At 35.0% G+C, this 19,545-nt stretch overlaps 1 protein-coding gene and 1 long non-coding RNA gene across 17 annotated transcripts in view; one reads left to right on the forward strand and one right to left on the reverse strand.

Moving 5' to 3' along the window:
- LOC118143799 (uncharacterized) overlaps positions 1-2,267 on the reverse strand; it is a 66,666-nt gene extending 64,399 nt beyond the window's left edge. The window contains exon 1 of one of the 2 annotated variants that reach the window (XR_004728241.3): positions 1,896-2,267. This is a non-coding gene — a long non-coding RNA (uncharacterized LOC118143799). The remainder of the gene's footprint in view (positions 1-1,895) is intronic. The other variant, XR_013523785.1, reaches the window with a different exon arrangement.
- Positions 1-19,545, forward strand: part of GRM8 (glutamate metabotropic receptor 8) — an 811,767-nt gene that overhangs the window by 681,573 nt on the left and 110,649 nt on the right. The window lies entirely within an intron of this gene.

Here is a 19,545-nt window from a genome sequence, read left to right on the forward strand (position 1 = left end):
AGCTGGCCCAGTGTGGTGGCTCATGCCTGTAATCCCTGCACTTTCGGAAGCCAAGGTGGGTGGATCACTTGTAAGTCAGGAGTTTGAAACCAACCTGGGCAACATGGTGAAACCCTGTCTCTACTAAAAATGCAAAAATTAGCCTGGTATGGTGGTTCATGCCTGTAATCCCAGCTACTAGATTACAGGCTGGGATTAGAATGAGGCTGAGGTATGAGAATCACTTGAACCCAGGAGGCAGAGGTTGCAGTGAGCCAAAATTGCGCCATTGCACTCCAGCCTGGGCAATACAGCAAGAGTCTGCCTCCAAAAAAAAGATTACCAGTAGCTGATACTTCCTTCAAGATCAATATCACACTTGCTCTGACTTTCCAGCTATCTGCAGACCATTTTCTTGTGTACATTACACACCACTTACATTTCATGATTTGCTCTGGAAAAAATGCATGTAAGGGTACCTTGCATCAGTACCTGTCTCTCTATTCACTAATTGTTGATGCTAATGCTCCACCTGGCTTGATTCTTGAATTTCTGATTCCTAACCTATTCCTGGTCTTTGGTTAGGTTCCTTAATTTGGTCTCTGCAATATATCTTTGTTTTTCTGATTTCTTACCACTTTTAATGTTGAATGATGACTTATTGCTATTTGTATAGGCCATTTAAGTACAGTCAGCCCTTGGTATCTGTGGGTTCCACATCTGTGGATTCGATCACCCATAGGCTGAAAATATTCAGGAAAATAAAGGAGTGGTTGTGTCTGTACTAAACATATAAAGACTCATTATTTCCTCATTATTATTTCCTAAAAAATTCAGTGTAAAAACTATTTTCATGTAATTTACATTGTGTGAGGCATTGGAATTAACTTAGAGATGATTTAAAGTATACAGTAGAATGTGTATGGGTTATAAGCATCTTATATAAAAGACTTCAGCATTCTTGGATCTTAAGTTCTGGAAGATCTTGAAAACAACATACGGAGGCATACAGATGTTGAGAGGGTGGCTTTGAGGTTAAGCTACCTGGGTTGAGCACTTTGCCACTTACTGTATATGTATATATATGCATATAAACACATGGCCCTTGGCAAGCTCGGTTTTCTCACTTTGTGTAATTTTCTTCAATTGTACAATTATGATGATGTCAATAGGGATATATTAAGATTAATAAGGAAATACATGTAAAGAACTCTGAACTATACTTGGTACACTGTTGTAAGCTACTAGCCATTTATGCTCTTGACCGTGGTGCTTTCATATACTTAACTCTCTACTAACCTATCACAAATCATAAGTGCTACCTAAAATTTTGATCTTATCCTTCCACCCTTTTAACCCTGAACTTAATTAAGTTGCATTATGATAGTGAATTATAAATTTGTTGAAATGTACGTTATAAATGTGATCTGTGAAAATTCTTCAAATCCAATAACATGTTATTCATATAACATACATGTTATGTTAACATAAACATATTAATTCATACATTAATATTAATTTGTTTAATTTTAATTCAAATTAATCTCTTCTGATATATTATTTTGTAAAACTGGAATTTCTTTATAACTCATAGTTTATAACAAACTTAAAGTACATCTTTATATCATATTTTGGTATTCAACATGTGCTTAGCAAACACATATGCAATATGTGTTATATATAATGTACATAAATACATAGTTTGTCAATGTACACATACATACATATATACATACTTTGTCATAAACATACATGTTGCCATATTTGTACTTTGCCCAAATTCTGAGCATGCAAAGATGAATAAGACATGGCAATGAGTGAATAAAAAGATTTTACTAAGAAAACATTAAAATCTTTTTAGAGCTACCCATTACATTGATATTGGCTAGAATTTCATATTTTAACTCTTTACTTACAGTGAATTCTATAATATGAAGTGTTGTACAGCAACAATGGACAGTTTCCAGAAATTTCTTATAATTGCCACTTGTGGTTGTTACTGAAACTGAAAGGACAAATGTCACAAGAGTGAAGATGTGCCCTGGCAAGGTGGGATTGGAGCAGCAATGAAGTGCCCTGTGTTGGTATGAGAGAAAAAGGTACAGAGACAGTTAGGACGGTCCAAGAATGATTCCAAAATGGTAACCGAGCATCTGAGCCCGTCTCTGTTGGATACATGTTACTTTTCTACATTATTTGCTATCCTCGTGATAATGGATCCAGAGCAGCTCTGGATCCAAAGATTTCATAGTTTTCTTCTTAAATATACTCTAATGAGGGGAAAATCACCAAATGAGACACTATGAGGTCTTCTGTACTTGCCAGTGTCTGTTGGGAGACAGTATTCCAGTGAATACCACAGGAAAAGATCCCTGATCCTTTATTTAGGGGAGCAACTTCCCCACAGGTAGCTCATTTTTCAGGGCAAGAACAGGGCCCTAGTTTGTCTTTTTCTTTATGTTTCCTCTTTGTGCTGTTCTTTGGCCCTTTACTTGAAAACAATACTTAATAGTATATCCATATTTCTATAAAACTGAAGAAAACCAATGAAGAAATCTTTCTAAAGACAGTGGAATGGAACTAACATCTCTTTAGAAACAAAATGCAATTTTGGAACAAAAATTGTCTTTTGTTTATATCTTTTTAAAATAAATAGTCTGAACCATTGCTGACATTTACAAGACTGGAGATTGTCCTGTGAAAAAGAGGAAAGTTTTCTAATGAAAATTATGTGCACTTTTTTTTTAAGAGGAGGACTGGATGGGTGTGGTGGCTCACACCTGTAATCCCAGCACTTTGGGAGGCCCCAGGTGGGTGGATTCTAAGGTCAAGTGATCATCCTGGCCAACATGGTGAAATCTTGTCTCTACTAAAAATACAAATATTAGCTGGGCATAGTGACACATGCCTGTAGTCCCAGCTACTTGGGAGGCTGAGGCAGGAGAATCTCTTGAACCCAGTAGGTGGAGGTTGCAGTGAGCCAAGAATGAGCCGAGATCCTGCCATTGCTCTCCAGCCTGGTGACAGAGTGAGACTCTGCCTCAAAAAATAAAAAAAATTAAAAAATAAAAGAGGACTGTTTCTCCATTGTCACTCCAGTTGTAGTGTCATCCCTGAGACTTGGTTTGAGGCTTCACAATATATGTGCTAATCTGAAAAGCACAAAACAATAACTGGTTTTAAAGGCTTGACTCACTGAAATTATTCAAACATGCATCTGTTCTCATGAGTTATTTCATTTTATGGCTACAAAGTATTTTGTCTGTCATTCAAGTAACTTTAAACATGGGGATAATTCTTCAACTATATGTATCCAACCCCAAAGTAATTTATTATTTGGGGAAGTAAGGGTAAGAAACTGCTCAAGCTGGGTTTTTGGTTCTTCAGAAATGGGAATATGTTCACTTTTCTTTTTTTCTTTTTTTTTTTTTGAGACGGAGTTTCGCTCTTGTTACCCAGGCTGGAGTGCAATGGCACGATCTCGGCTCACCGCAACCTCCGCCTCCTGGGTTCAGGCAATTCTCCTGCCTCAGCCTCCCGAGTAGCTGGGATTACAGGCGTGCGCCACCATGCCCAGCTAATTTTTTGTATTTTTAGTAGAGACGGGGTTTCACCATGGTGACCAGGATGGTCCCGATCTCTTGACCTCGTGATCCACCCACCTCGGCCTCCCAAAGTGCTGGGATTACAGGCTTGAGCCACCGCGCCCGGCCCTATGTTCACTTTTCAACTGGATGTTTTCGGTGCTTTGTAGACATAGCCATTGTACTTCATTTTAGTATTCTGAGATAAGACTTTTCCTTGATATGGCCTTTACAGTCAATCAAATTGCTTTTCATGGGCATTAGCAAATATTAAGCAGAGAGTATTCAAATGTAGGTTCAAAGAGGAATTCAATCTGAGAGCATTTGTATTCCACACTTATTTTAGGAAGAATAAAGTATCTGGGCATTTGCATCTGTGCAAGTAAACAAACACTAAATAGAAAACTGAGCTAAACAGAGCTATGAAAGTTGAACAGCAGAAACAAAATGCTAGTAGGTGCTTCATTTAATGATCTGAAGTGTCAAATATCAGAAACCCTCATAATAAATTATTTTGCTTTAAAATTAATTTGACAGAATAATTATAATTGTAAGTACAACTATAATACATATAAGAACAATTATAAATATAAACAATGAATAACTGAAATAATGAATAACAATATGAACTATAACAAGTATAGTAAATGCAGATATTTGTGGTAATTGTTCATTTCCAGTAATTAATGGATCAGATTTATGTTTGTGTATGACAAGCCAGGGAGGGATTCTAGTATATAGCTGTTCTCAGCATTGTGTGGTAGTGATGCAAGATAAATTTAACCATACACTGTAGGTTATTTTGCCTACTTCTTAGCCCAGGCTATGAAGATAGTCTCTTGGCCTGAGCAATTCATCTGAAGCTCCTTTCATAATTTGCATACTTTGCTCCTTCATATCAAGCTATGGGCACTCTGTTTGCAACCTAACTTACCACTGTGTCATGGGATCAGACTATAAATTGTACCTTACTCTCCTCTATTCACATGGACCAGATTAAGCTTTCTATGTATTTATCAAAAAAGATAAATTGCATCTATTTTGTTCTATTGGTGTTTCTGTTCTAAATAATTTTATTTATGTTCTATGTTTTGTTTTTAAGTGTTTCTTTGAGTTATAACATCATAATTTATTCTTACTGCTCTCACATTTTCATTTTGAGTTATAGGCAACACATTTATCATTTCCATTCTTAAAAAAAAGAAGAATCTCTTTGCCACAAATTGGAATCTCAAATTCCAGCTTACTCTTTTATTCTTGCATTTATCATATTATTTGCCAAACAGAAAACAGGAAATTCTTTAAGAATGATAAATATTAACCATGTATGTTCTTAATGTATTCAAAAAAGATATAATTTAGTGCCCTAAAAATAACATATATGACAAAAAAGAGGAAGACTGAAAACAAAAAAGAGAAAGTTTGAGGAAATAAAAACTATTTCTGATAACTTTTATAAAAATAATTTTGGCTGACTATATGTTCCATCCCATTTCTTCCTGTAAGTAGGATACTATTTCTAGGTTTTGTTATATACCATGTGCTTTGCCTTTTGTTCTTTTCTTCCTTGTGACTCCTTTTAATGTTTGTTTGTTTTTGAAATAGGGTTTTATTTTGTCACCCAGGCTGGAGTGCAGTGGCATGATCATAACTCACTGCAGCCTCCACCTCCTGGGCTCAAGCAATCCTACCACCTCAGCCTCCTGAGTATCAGGAACTACAGGCATGTGCCATCACATCAGGTTAATTATTTTAATTTTTTTGTATAGATGGGGTCTTGCTATATTACCTAGGCTGGTCTCAAACTTCTTAGCTCAAGCTATCTGCCCAATTTAGCCTCCCAAAGTGCTGGGATTACAGGCATGAGCCCCTGCACCTGGCCTCCTTTATTATTCTTTTCCTTGATTTATTATTTAGTTGTTTTCTCTAAAACTTATCCTTATGTTTTCATTTTTATTTGCAAAGTAATGAACGATATACCATTTTCTATTCCTTTACACTGAAACTATTAGCTTAAACAATTTTAGGACGTTCTTAAGTCATTTTAAATTTCATTGCTTTGAGAAAAAATTGGAATATATTTTTCCAGATATGAAATAAGGATACATTATTATCTATGTACTTGCAGAAGATAGGCTTTGAAAATGAAAAATAAAATCAAGAATGTAAGAGTACCATGAACATTGGGTGCAAATCCCATTTCATATCTTTTGCAATTTGGTGAGTAATGAAACTAACTGCCCTGACACTGGCAATCCAAGATCCACTCAGCTTTCCTCTTGTGTTTACGTGTACTCTTATATTTTGAGTAACAAGCTATCATTGATTTGCTTTCCAGCTATATCCATAGTAATGTGTAAAATTTTTACAGACATTATTACCTAACAAATCTCTCAAGATAGTAAAAAGAACTCATGTGCTTGAGTGCCATGGAACCATAGTTTGTATTGCAATCAATGCAATTGGGTATTGTGTTAACATCTAAGAGTTTAATATCTGAGTCTGAGTTCAGATTACTACTGTGTGATGTTCTTAATATATTCAAAACTAGACTTTTAGATGTATTAGAGAGTTCATGATATGCATTGGGAGATGGAGACAGGTTATAATCCAAGCCAAGCAGAGAATTACATTGAGTTTTATTCATTCATATGACTAATTCACCTTTCATAACTACTTTTGGTCAAACAAAATATTGGTTTGGAGAAGACAGGGTAACAAAGCTGACATTTTAATATTTCATTCCATTTTAAAAATGAAAAAAAAGTTAGAGCTGCATCATTGTGCTTATCTGATTAAAATAACCCAACAGAATATAGCACATAAATGTATCAGTTATGTAGTAATGAAACTATAGCAGTGGCACAACAGAGCTGTACATTTTCTGGAATACATTTTATACAAAGAAGAGAACATTTGGGATTCTTAAAAAATAATTTATCTGTCATTTATTACAGTGATGTTAAAATAGGAAAGAGAAAATAGAATATCTAATTTAAGCAGAAGATAGGGGATACATCACGTTTATTTCAGGAAGAAGAATAGCAGCAGTTACAGTGTTGGGTAGAATAAGTAGGTGAGTAAAGAGGAGGAGGGATTGGTGGTAGTTGTTGATAATGATATTAACTATTGCTAACTATGACTATTATGCCTACCCTGTTCTATGTTATTTTTATAGATTCACCCATTCAATACTAAAAAATCATTTCAAGTAAGATTTTACTGATCTATTTTCTCAGATGGGGAAATTGGGGCTCAGGGAAATGTATTTAGTAAGTTATAAATAAGAAACTTAAATCCTTATCTGATTCCAAAACCCAGTGTTTATTTAAATATGAAAATTTTTTAAATGCCATGTCAATATGGCTTTCAAGTTATGTGGAATGATTTTATTATGGGAAACTGGAAATTTGTAATGACAAAAGATACATTTTTCTATTTAAAGATAAACCAAACTAATAAAATGTATAACCATTTTAAATAAATGTAATTAGCTGAAATGCTTTGGCCAACAAATAACACATAGTAAGTACTCAGGAATTTTGCCATGATACATTCTATTTTATATTTCAGAGTGAGGTTAACTGGATATTCAATCCTGGAAAGTTTGTATAATGAAGAGAAAGTATATAGAAATGGATTTTAGAGTGTTAGTTTGTATTGCATAATTCTCAAAAGTGCCCAAAGAATGATAGTGCATATTTGCTTTATTACGTTTATGCTATTATTTCCTAATACTTACTAAATTGAGAGTTAGATTGTATTATCTCAAGATTGTACATTAAAAATATTATTAGCACCTTTTTTGTGCAATGCTAGCTTAAGTAATATAATATGGAGCCAAAGTATAAGGCATATTTAAGGTACATATTAGGCACTGTCCCTGACTTCAAGGAGATTTAAAACTAATAGAGGAGTTCATTATAATAAGGAAGCTTAATGAAATTGTCATACAAATGATACAAACAAAATTGCATGGTGCAGAAGAGGGATGGACCACTTATAATTCAAGTGATCTGGGACAATTAATGGAAGAGGCATTTGAAATAATTCTTGAAGAAATAGTAGTGTTTTGATAACTAGAAATGGAAGAATGGTCTTCATAGCAGAGGCTAAACAGGAGTAAATAGAGACAGATGTAAGAGAAGATGAATACAAAAATTGAGTGAAGCATGTAATTTTCATATGAGCATTTTGTGTGAGGCTCAAAAGGTAGGTTGGGGTAGAGTGAGAGCATAAAGTCAGGTTACTAATGTTTATTTTTCTTTGTAACCTGTGAGAAGTTGTAAATTTTCATCAGAGAAGTAAACAAATAAACAAAGAGAATGTTAAGAGTATTTTTTTTTTTTTTGAGACCCAGTCTCACTCTGTGACTCAGGCTGGAGTGCAGTGGCTCACTGCAACCTCTGCCTCCAGGGTTCAAGTGATTCTCATGCCTCTGCCTCCTGCATAACTGGAACTACAGGTGCCCACCACCATGCCTGGCTAATATTTGTATTTTTAGTAGAGATGGGGTTTCACTGTGTTAGCCAGGATGGTCTGAATCTCCTGACCTCATGATCTGCCCGCCTCCCAAAGTGCTGGGATTATAGGCATGAGCCACCACACCCGGCCAAGAGTATTTTTATCAGGCCCTGATTTCTACCTGCAGGATGGATTAGAAGAGAAAGAAAACTTAGTTACATTTCCTTTGTGGTAGTCAAGGAGTGGCATTATGATGAATGGTTCCAGCAAAGCTGGAAAAAAACCACAGATGGATAAAAATGTTTACATATGGTTGCCAAGATAGGGCATAAAACTGAGTTAAAAAATTAGAGATATCAAGAAGAAAATATATAGGCCAAATGATGAATCCATTTGTAGACATGATAAGCTTTATGTCTCATACTTTAGTTCTGTCTCACAGCACTTGGTCAGCAGGCCATTGGAAATGTTCTAGTTCATAAGTAACAAGATCAGGATTAAAGTACAACAATGATGTTTAAGGCCAGGGAATAGCTGGGACCTCTGACAAAGACAAGTCAAAACACATTAAGGATAAAACCATGGGCAGTCATAGGGGAACTGTCAACAAGAAGAGTGTACCAGCATTCATGGAAAGAGAGAAATAATAGTGATAGTGCTCAGATCTCAAGTAAGGAGAGCTTCAAAAGAGGTGGATAGAGAAGAGATCATTGGATTTGAATGCCGATACCTTTCTCATGAGTATTTAAGATGAATAGATTGTAAAAGCTATTTTGCATGGGGAATGTCGTACAGAGGACATAAAGCGTTGTTTTGAAAGGTGTGGTCAAGAAAGAAAAAAGGAATGCAGCAGTTAAAGAAGACAGCTATGTCACAGTTGGTATTTTCAAGGTGTGTGAGATCAGGGATATTTAAAAAGCAATAGAGCAATATTATTATTTTATAAATATGGTATTTTCCATTTTTGTATCTATAATTACATCTGGATCTTAAAGTAAAGGCTGTGTATTTGAGTTTTTTCTTCTCTTTGTCCCTTCAATTAGACTTGCCAGCTATCTGCAATTTTAATTGGCTACTCCATACAAACTGTTCTTGGATTTTGTTTTTAATAAATTCACCATTATTCTAAGTCTTTTATTATTATTTCTTCCCTCTACTTCTTTTAGTTTTATGTATTATTTGTGCCAACCCTCTATAATTAAGTTCATTGATTTTTATTATTTCCTATTTTATAATAAAAACATTGAATGATACAAATTTTTGCTTTAAGTACAGATTTGTATGTAACACAGTTTTAATGCAGCTTTCTCATTATCTCTTATTTCTAACTGGTACTTATTTTACTTTGGATCTGACTTATTGGAGTTATTGTTTAATTTCTAAGGGAAATCTCATTTATTTCTAGTTTTGCAATAAAGTTATCAGAAAATATGGCCTAAACTAGGTTTAAAAAACCTTTTAATCTATTAAGAATTTCTTTATGATTCATTTTTTAAAATATTTTTTCACAGAACTCAGGAACTTCTGAATTTGTCATTCTTCTAACAGTTTTCTTTTTCTTGCCGTTTGCTTTGTTGCCCATAAAAGAACATGTAAGTATATTTTCATTTGAGATCTGGGTGTTTGGATCTAGATTATTGTTACTATAATGTTTCATTTACATTGTATATTCTTGTAACTATTTTTGATAATTGAATCCTGTTTTATAATTAACTTTACTCACGTTTTTGTAGATTTCTCACATGTTTCAGCAATCACAGCAATTTATTTTACATTATGTCTCCTTTATTGGATTTCTCAAGTTTGCTTTAATTTTTAGAAGATTGCATTACATATTAAGGTAACTTTTTCCCAATAAAGTGTCCGTAAATGTTATATTTTCTGAATGATTGTGTATCTGACAGTTTCTCTCTAGTCCTCAAGCATAAAAGAAACCTTGTCAGATTATTCTGTGATCATAAGAGTTTCTCCTAAAAAGTATTAGGCTTCTTTTTATTCTGCATTCATATTGTGGCAAATAACTAGAAATAAATAAAAGTATAAACATAAAATGCAACCACTTAGAAAGTAAACAGTAACTTTTCAAAAATTTTGGTCAAAAATGCAATTAGGATAATTTAGGAATAATAGATAATGGGAAAGCTGCATAAAACCTAAGACTATCTTTTTTTAAAACTTATACTTTAAGTTCTGAGGTACATGTGCAGAACGTGCAGGTTTGTTTCACAGATATACACCTGCCATGATGGTTTGCCATGGTGGTTTGCTACATCCATCACCCTGTCATCTACATTAGGTATTTCTCCTAATGCTATTTCTCCCCTATCCCCCCGCCCCCTACTATCCCTCCCAAGCCCCACCCTAGACAGGCCCCAGTGTATGATATTCCCCTCCCTGTGTCCATGTGTTCTTATTGTTCAACACCCACTTATGATTGAGAACATTCAGTGTTTCATTTTCTGTTCTTGTGTTAGTTTGCTGAGAATGATGGTTTCTAGCTCTATCCCCGTGTCCCTGCAAAGGACATGAACTAATTCTTTTTATGGCTGCCTAGTATTCCTTGGTGTATATGTGCCACGTTTTCTTTATCCACTCTATCATTGATGGACATTTGAGTTGATTCCAAGCCTTTGCTATTGTGAACAGTGCTGCAATAAACATATGTCTGCCTGTGTCTTTGTAATAGAATGATTTATAATCCTTTGGGTATATATCCGGTATTGCAATTGTTGGGTCAAGTGATATTTCTAGTTCTAGATTGCTGAGGAATTGCCACACTGTCATCCACAATTACTGAACTAATTTATACTCCCACCAACAGTATAAAAGCATTCCTATTACTCCACATCCTCTCCAGCATCTGTTGTCTTCTGACTTTTTAATAATCGCCATTCTAACTAGCATAAGATGCTATCTCAATGTGGTTTTGATTTGCCTCTGCCTCTTGGGTTCAAACGATTCTCCTGCCTCAGCCTCGCAAGTAGCTGGGATTACAGGCATGTGCTGACATCTCACCAAGATGTAAACGAATGTTTGTATATTTTTATATGTTGTGATGGAATTTCAGCAGAATCTTTTTTTGAGACCAAGTCTCGCTCTGTCGCCAGGCTGGAGTGTAGTGGATCCCGGCTCACTGCAACTTCTGCCTCCCAGGTTCAAGCGATTCTCCTGCTTCAGCCTCCCGAGTAGCTGGGACTACAGGCGCACGCCACCAAACCCAGCTAATTTTTGTCTTTTTAGTAGAGACGGGGTTTCACCATGTTGCCCAGGATGATCTCCATCTCTTGACCTCATGATCCGCCTACCTCATCCTCCCAAGTGCTGGGATTTCAGGCATGAGCCGCCGCTCCCAGCCAGTAGAATCTTTTAATCTAAAATTCTATATACTTTCATTCTGGAAAAGTGTTTATATTTTTGTTTAATAATTTCAACTCCCTATTCGCTTTTCCATGAATTCTTCTTACAGATATTGGGCATGCTGAAATTATTTTTAATTAACATTTTTTTGCCTAATTTATTCCTCTATGTCTTTTTGCTTAAATTTCTTGGAGATTATCTAAACTTTATCTTCAGATTCTTCTATTGAGTCTTCATTTCTGAGACTATAATCAGAATTATAATTATTATATAGAATTATAATTTATTATAAATAAGAATAAATGACAATGTATCATAGATGTATTATTAAACATAATAATTATAGTTAATTTATTAGTTCTTTCATGCTTTCTGAATTTTTTTATAGAAACTTTCTATTTCATGCATCTATTTATAAAAAAGAATCTCTGAAATTATGTATAACTTCAGATGCCTCCCTCTCCATGCGTTGGGGAAAAAGATTCTATTTTCCTCAAATTACTTTTCTCCCTATTTGTTGAATGTTGATTTTGCATGGCAGAAAATTTCTTCAAAGGCACAATGATCTTTGGACTTTCATTTATATGTAAGGGTGCACTAAAATGCTGATTTAAAACTCTTTGCACTTGGATGAGTCTGTTGATCGAGTGCTTCACTGACAAATCACCTAATATTTTAATATTTTGATCTTTTATGTTGCTAAATCTAAAATTTCCCAAAGATGAATTTTCAAATCCCCTGTTAATTATATAAGGCAGGATAATAGTCTTCCATGACCCGGGTAGGAAAAAAGAACTGGAAAACTCAAAACTCAGGATTTAGACTTTTACTTGGTACAACTAATTTCACTATGGTATCCCAATATCAACTGTGTCAGGTATTTTGCATCCAAGAGACCCCCTGCTTTACTTTTTATTAAGAGTAACATTTAGGGTTACTTTGAATAAGACATGCTAAATTGATACAAAAATGTTTACGATGTTTCATATGAAATGAAATGACTAGAATAATCCTAGCTGGAGTATTTTACTGTAATGATTATGAGGAAAAAGGAATCACTAGGAGGTAGCATTCTCAAACGTGAAACAAACATTTACCTTATTCTAAGGTATCCCATGAGAACAAATCCTTTAAAGAAATTACTACCAAATTATTTTGCTGCTTCTTTGTAAATCTGTTTTGAACATACCCTTTCTTTTCTATTCTCAGTGACCCCATCACCCAGCCTGACTCATTCATCCCCTGTTCCTGTCTAAGGCCTTGCCTATCTAGGGCCATATTCACTTCATTTGGAACATTATTTTAAGTACCTTATGCTGACTTCACTATCTCCTGTCTCCTCTGCTCTCTTTTCTGGATGGGATGATCTTGATAGAGTTGGGTTTCAAAAAATTTTAGCTGTCTATCATGGCTCATGCACTGTCCTGGGAGCATTGTGGAGAGGCAGTAAAATGTGATTCATTCACCCTGGACTTGAATGTGTTAGACATCATTTAATAGCTGTGTGATGTGATGCATGTCAACTACTGCTCCATATTTATTTAAACAAAATAGGAGGAAAAAACTCAACTCACAGGGTTGCTATAAGCATTAAATGTTAAGTGATTAGAACAATCTGACACATAGTATGTCCTCAGTAAAGTTATTATTATTACTATTACAATCTTTATGTTTTGTTTGCCACTGAAAATGTTCATTCCAAACCTCTTTGTCTGTCTTTAACATTCTGAAGGCATGCGTTTCTGTAATGGATTGCATTAAATGCACATTGAGTCATATGGGCTAATACTAAAATGGAAAAGTGTTTTGCACTGAACAAAAACAAATCTCCTGTGTTGTTCAGAATATCACAGAATAATTTGTAATGAATATCACAGAATAATTTATAATGAATTATCTTAGTTTCTTGCATGCATGAATCAAATCAGTACACAAAAAAGAAATGCACATAATTAAATGAAATATTCTAAAACTTTGCAGAATTGCTATTAGAGAGTATGAGTTCTGAGCTGATTTTAATATTATCAACTTGAACTTATTAGCAATGAAGTACTTATTAGCAACTTGTACTTATTAGCAATTTAATTAGATTTAATTATCATAAAGTATTGACCATATAGATTCAATGTAATTATTTATGTATAACATTTAAGTCATATCTTAAAATTTCGCTGACTTTTAAGTTTAAAAATATGAATAGTATAATGCTTTTTAATACTATTCAGAAAAATATGATGTTAAAATAGTTAAAGTAGTTATTTTTATAGTAAACATTCAGGTGAAGTAATCCTACCTGAAAATATTTTATTGAAGAAAATTATTTGAAACTAACTTTGTCCATCTAGAATATAATCATGAACATAGTAATAAAAACATAATGCAATGGCTTCTCATTCTGTGATATACAAATTAGAATAGAATAAGTTAAAAATTAAAGGAAAAGAATATTCTACTTCAGCACTGTTGAGCAAATACCATACATGCCGTGCATATTTGCATATGCTGTGTTGGGGTAAAGCTCTATAATACAGTTACTACATCCCATTTACCCAAAATATTACAGGTCTGACTTCTTGCACTCTTCCCTTAAACCACCTCTTCCACAATACACATGCCAACATGCACACTCAAGATGCCACCCTCTGCAGACTCAGAGTTAAGGCAAGAAGGCACTCTTCTACCTGGCTTTTTCTGTATAGAACTGGAGTGAAAGGGCACTTCGGGTAATCATTACCAGAAACCAGTATTAAAAGCCAAGATTGTTGGAAGATTAAAGCAGGGAATAGCAGATTGGGATGAAATCCAGGGACAGTGGCTTTTGACCATTTACTACTGACATAATTTTTGGATAGACCAGCTGTATTTAATGAGGGATAGACAGTGGGTATCTTTTCTCCAGTGCTCCTCTCAGCCCTAATAAAGGAACCTGCAGAGTTTCTGTCTTTTACACCGTCTGTTCATAAGATACTTTCACAATATTAATTTGTTGGGTCTTTCAAACATCCTTGTGAGGGATGCGTCAGGGTACTTAGTCTCCTCAAAATTAGCTTCTCTGAGGCTCTGGATGACATAATTTAGAGACCACACAGATTTAGGAAACGGTAAGTTTAGTACTCCCATCTGCCTGCTGCCTAAAGGCAGGCCTACTCACAACACTAAATAGAGAGAAGTGATAAATTTGTAGTCGTAGACAAGTTTGTCACATGTTCTATTTATTGATAAAGTTATGTATTTGTCAAACATGGAACTCCTACTAAGTCCTGAGTCTTAATATAGGTGGTGGGTGTAAACATATCTGGTCCTTGAGATTAATGTGCTCTCAGTCTGCTGGGAGAATAAATATATCAACAGATAATCACCATATAATGCCAAAGTGTTACAATAAAAAAATATGTCCTGGAAGATGTTGAAAACAAAAGAGAAATGTATCTACCTGTCAGGGCAAAGTAGACAAGAGAAGACTTCACAGAAAAGCTGTCTCATTAAGGTAACCAGGGCCCCTGAATTTTCAAATCCTATGCTTATGAAATTTGTCTGTCTTTGTACAATGCCAATCACTTCCTCATTCCTGAAATTATTTGTTTGGCCTCTGGGACTATGGACTAGATTCTTCTCTGGTTACCATCTGACCATGTTTTTACATTGTTTTCCACTGGTCTTCCTGAGTGTGCTTCATGAATGGACTCTTTCCAGTGCTCTGTTTGTGCCATCTTCTCTTAATACTTTTTGTCATGCCTGTGGTAGAGAGCTCTCTTGTAAATATTCATGACCTCAATTGCCTTGCATATAACTGTGCCTTTGAAATCTTTACCTCTAGGCAAACTTCACTCACAAGCCCATGAACTAAGTCATGATCAGCCTTCCAGAAGCAGTCATTCCCTTGTACACACCTTTTCAGTGAAGGATATCACTACCTATTCACATGTTATTTTAGTTTTTCTTCATTCAAAAAATATTTATTGATGCCTATTATGTCTTAGTCATGATGTTAGGATCTGGAATGCAGTTTTGGAAAATCAGACCTGACTTTTACTCTCCTGAGGAAAATAAACTTTTAATTAATGGCTTGGAAATGTACAGTTCATTACTTGCTTGTGTTAGAATAACTAGAGGAACGAAGGATTCTTTGAAACATGCCAACATAGGGTTCCTTCTCAAACCTATTGAGTTGTAATCTCTAAGAATGAGAAGTATGCATTTTAAATAAACCTTTAAGTGATTCTTAGGAATATAACCTAAAATTTAAAACCTACTTCTTAAAATAAAAATAAAATCAAACAAATACATAATCATGTACTGTAAAAGTGCCATGGAAGAACACTAAAAGAACTAAGGAGGACTGATAAATAATGGTCGCTTATTGCCTGGGAGTTAGACAGGGACAGCTCATCCATGGATGTCCACGTAGGTTGGTTGATTGGATTTATGTATGCAGTGGAAGGAAGTGAAACACTAAAGATTAATGTCACATCAGAAAACTAGATCCCATCTCTTCATTCATCTTTTTTTTCTTCATTCATCTTTTGCCCTAACTCTACCATGATCTATCTCTATTGTCTTTACTGTATCCCAAATCTATCCTATCTTCTTCATCACTGCCACTTAGACATAATTTGCAAGCTCTTGTTTTGCCTGACATTATGGCAATAGTTCTCTAATTCATATTCTTATTTCCTGTCATCCTCCCCCTGATGTGTCATCATAGTGATCTCTCTAAAATTAAAACATAATAGTATCAGCCAGACTTGGTGGCTCACGCCTGTAATCTCAGCACTTTGGGAGGCTGAGGTGGGTGGATTATGAAGTCAAGAGATAGAGACCATCCTGGCTAACATGGTAAAATCCTGTCTCTACTAAAAATACAAAAATTAGCTGGGTGTGGTGGCGTGCGCCTGTAGTCCCATCTACTTGAGAGGCTGAGGCAGGAGAATTGCTTGAACCCGGGAGGCAGAGGTTGCAGTGAACCAGGATAGCAACACTGCACTACAAGACTCTGTCTCATAATAATAATAATAATAATAATAATAATAATAATAATGATAGTATCATTTCATGTATTTGCTTAAAACTTGTTTAATTGCTCACCACAGCTTTAAAGAATAAAGTCTGGAAACTTGCTGCTACTTACAAAGCCCTTCATTATATGGCCACTGTGTGTCTTGTATTCGTACAAACCATATTCTAATCATACCATATTGCTTACGGTGATTACAATGTGTGTTTGCTTATAGGATTCCTTCAACCTGAAATGCATTTCTTTGCCTTCTTCAGCTCCATTTTATCTTTCATAGCAGTCTTACCTCCCCTGAGAAACTTTGTACACCTGTGCTGATGCTGAAGTGCCCCAGCTCTATATTCTCCTAATATCCTTTGCATGACTCTTTAACATCACTTGCAAATTTTATAATCATTAGTGATTAATTGACTTCCTGTCCCATGGACTATGACTCTATGAAAGAAGCAACTATCTTATTCCTTTCTGTATGCACAGCCTCTAGTACAAAGCCACATTTATTATCTGACAAATGAGCTATCTTTTGACTGAATTTTATTAATATGAATGCAGACCCTTTAGAGTCTATATTCATTTTCTAGTGCCTCCATAAGAAGTACCACAGACTGGGTGGCTTAAATAACAGAAATTATCGTCTCACAGTTCTGGAGGCCAGAAGTCTAAGATGTTAGCATAGTAGTTTTTTTCTAAGGCCTCTCTCCTTGACTTATAGATGGTTTTCTCTTTGTACCATTACATGACATTCCCTCTATTCATGCCTGTGTCCTAATTCTGTCTTCTTATAAAAACATCAGTCATATTAGCTAATGTCCCACCCTAGTAATCTTATTTTACTTTAGTTACCTGTTTAATGATTCCATCTCCAAATATAGTCACATTCTGATATATTGAGGGATAAGACTTCAACATATGATTTTTGGGAGGTATACAAAATCCCATAACAGAATTCCTTAGCATAGTGATGTATTTAGTGATTAGAATTCTATGATCTCAAGTAGCTCTTAGTTCTAGGGAGATCTTTCTTGTATGTACCCTTGAAAATCTGTATCTACCAAATTTAAAGAATTAGAAGAAGCAACTTGAAGTCCTTGAAGAAGCAGCTGATGGAATCCTCACATTTTTTCCATGGCCACTGTGATTACTCAGATTCCTGTCATCATCTTTCATCTGGAATTCTGCAGCAGCTTCAGTGTGATTGACTTCTTACTAGTCTTGGACTCTTCCAGTCTTCTTTCTACCCTCCTGTCCAGAGATCCTAAAACGTGACTCTCATCTCTGTCCTAGCTATATCCCTATGGAAGATCCCCACTACCTTCAGGATGACATCCAAATCCCTCTCAATGGCTCACAAGGCTCTTCATGATCTCACATATACCCTCTTTCCTGGCCTGTTTCTTGCTACTCCATCCATTGCTTTTATTACCCTCCTGGTATTCTTAATAACTTTAGTTTTTCCAGTTTGTCAAGGCTTCTTGAGACTATATCTTAGTAATTTTGCTTTTTGCCTGATATACTGTTGAGATCCTCTTCTGTGCCTTATCTCCTGTATACCCTCCAGAATGCAGTCTGCACATCCGTGAACCTGGGGCTTCCTGGTCCTGCTGTGTGCTTCTCTATCAGTTCCAGTTCCTCATCCCTCTGTCAGGGAGCCTCTCTGTGAGCTATGATTGGCCTTTGTTTTTCTCTCTCACCATCTGCATTGTATCGGGAGAGCAAGAACCATGTCTTGGTTATGTTGAATTCTCACATTGAACTTTTTACCTTGAACAAAATGGGCATGCAGTATGTTTTTGTACAGCACTAGAGGGCCAAGTGTTAAAACCACTTGAAAATATCAACTTAAATAGTCTTGACATTTAAAAAATAACAGCTTCATTGAGATAACTTACTTGCCAAAAATTATCTCTTTCACTGTATGCAATTCAGTGGTTCTTTGTATAGTCACAGTGTTGTACATCCATTACCAATATCCAAGTTTAGACCATTTTTATCATCATCCAAGAAATCCCATACCCTGTAGCGATCATTCTCTATTTTCTTCTTCCATAGCTCCTGATAGTCAATGGATTTGCTTATTCTGGATATTATACATAAAATGACATCATACAATATGTAGTATTTTGTGATTAGCTTCTTACATTTCTTATTGTAATGTTTTCAAGGTCCATCCATTTTGTAGCAGGTATCAATACTCTATTTCTTTTTATTGCTAAGTAATATGGATATACCACATTTGTTTATCCATTCATCAGTTCATGTATATTTGGGTTATTTCTGGTTTGGGGATATTAAGAATAATGCTGTATAAACATTTATCCACAAATTTTTGTGGGAACATATGTTTTTAATTTTCTTGGATATATACCTAGAATTGGAAGTACTAGGTCATACGGAAACCCTATATTTAGCTTTCTAAGGAATTGTCACATTTTCCAAAGCTACTGTACCATTTTACATTGCCACAGCAATGCAAAGAACTCCAAATTTCTTCAACCACATCTTCATCTCCACTTGCTATTGTCTTTATTTTTTATCATGATCATCCTAGTGGGTGCCCTGGTTTTGATTTGGATTTCCCTGATAGCTAATAATGTTATGTATGTTTTCATTTACCATTGGCCATTTGTATATCTTCTTTGGAGAAATGTCTATTCAATTTATTAGCTCATTTGTAGTTGGATTATTGGTCTTTTTATTATTGAATTTTAACAATTTTAAGAAATATATTCTGGATACAAGTCCCTTGTTAAAGATATGACTTGAAAATGTTTTTGCCTATCCTGTGGGTTGTCTTTTAACAAGCTTGATGGTGTCTACTGAACCACAAAATATTAAACGTAGATGAAGTACAATTATATTTTTTGTTGTTGCTTCTGTTTTTGGTGTCATATCTAAAAAAAAACACTGCCTAACACAAGGTCACAAAGAATTTACTCCTCTTTTCTTCTAAGAGTTTTAAAGTTTTAGCTATTACATTATGTCTTGGATCCATTTTAAGTTAATTTTTGTATGCAGTATGAGGTAGGTGTCTAAATTCATTATTTTGCATATGGATATCCAGTTATTTTGGCAGCACTTTTTGAAAAAAAATTCTTTCTTTATTGTATTTTCTTTTTATCTTTGTCAAAAACTAATTGACCATGCAGG

This window comes from Callithrix jacchus, chromosome 11 (assembly GCF_049354715.1).
Source record: "Callithrix jacchus isolate 240 chromosome 11, calJac240_pri, whole genome shotgun sequence".
NCBI classification, from domain to species: domain Eukaryota; kingdom Metazoa; phylum Chordata; class Mammalia; order Primates; family Cebidae; genus Callithrix; species Callithrix jacchus.